This window comes from Apaloderma vittatum, unplaced genomic scaffold (assembly GCF_000703405.1).
Source record: "Apaloderma vittatum isolate BGI_N311 unplaced genomic scaffold, ASM70340v1 Scaffold31651, whole genome shotgun sequence".
NCBI classification, from domain to species: domain Eukaryota; kingdom Metazoa; phylum Chordata; class Aves; order Trogoniformes; family Trogonidae; genus Apaloderma; species Apaloderma vittatum.
Window position 1 is genome coordinate 1 of NW_009701263.1, and position 894 is coordinate 894.

At 50.2% G+C, this 894-nt stretch overlaps 1 pseudogene across 1 annotated transcript; it reads left to right on the forward strand.

The window, feature by feature from the left end:
• Window positions 1–71: 71 nt before the first annotated feature.
• LOC104281190 lies at window positions 72–497 on the forward strand (annotated as a pseudogene). The gene has a single exon (XR_717884.1). The product of XR_717884.1 is annotated as an LIM/homeobox protein Lhx9 pseudogene (transcript).
• The last annotated feature ends 397 nt before the right edge of the window (window positions 498–894 follow it).

Consider the following 894-nt stretch of genomic DNA (forward strand, 5'->3'; position numbering starts at 1 on the left):
GGCTGGGCGGCCCTGGGGCGAGGTCTGCCTTTACCTTTCTAGTTGATGCCCACTTTTCTGTTTCCTTCAGAAGGTTCTCCGTGCAGAGATGTGCCCGCTGCCACCTTGGGATCTCAGCCTCCGAAATGGTCATGAGAGCCAGGGAGTCGGTTTATCACCTGAGCTGCTTCACCTGCACCACCTGCAACAAGACTCTGACCACAGGCGATCACTTTGGCATGAAGGACAACCTGGTTTACTGCAGGGCCCACTTCGAGTCCCTTTTGCAAGGAGAATATCCCCCTCAGCTGAGCTACACCGAGCTGGCTGCCAAGAGCGGAGGGCTGGCCCTGCCTTACTTCAACGGCACTGGCACAGTCCAGAAGGGGAGGCCCAGGAAACGAAAGAGCCCTGCCTTGGGAGTGGACATCGTCAACTACAACTCAGGTGGGAAACACACGCCCAACCTTCCTCCCGCTCCTCTGAAAAGAGCGTTCTCGGGCTTCCCTCCAAGCTAGGCAGGGCGCGAGTAGCTCAGCCAGGCCAAATCTTGCTTAACCATTGGCAAATCAAACAAACAGCCCTCTGAGGGTTGGAGCGTTTGCAGGAAAGCTAACAGCAGTCCTCCTCAAAGGCTGTCTTTGCCTATTAATGTCAAACACCCAAACTTAGCCACTTCCCAGGGTAAAGGCAAAAAAAAAAAAAAAGGAAAAGAAAAAAAAAACCAAATTCCAAACCCGCACGTTTTTCTTTAGGAAACTCAGAGATGCTGTTATCGTTATTTTATTCTACTAGGGGAAAGTACTTCCCCAGTTAGACCTCAAATTAGAAGTAAACAAACGGATAAAAAAAAAAGCATAAAAGTTGCAGCATATGGCTCCTACAATGCCAATGCAGTATGCACATAGCTCGATA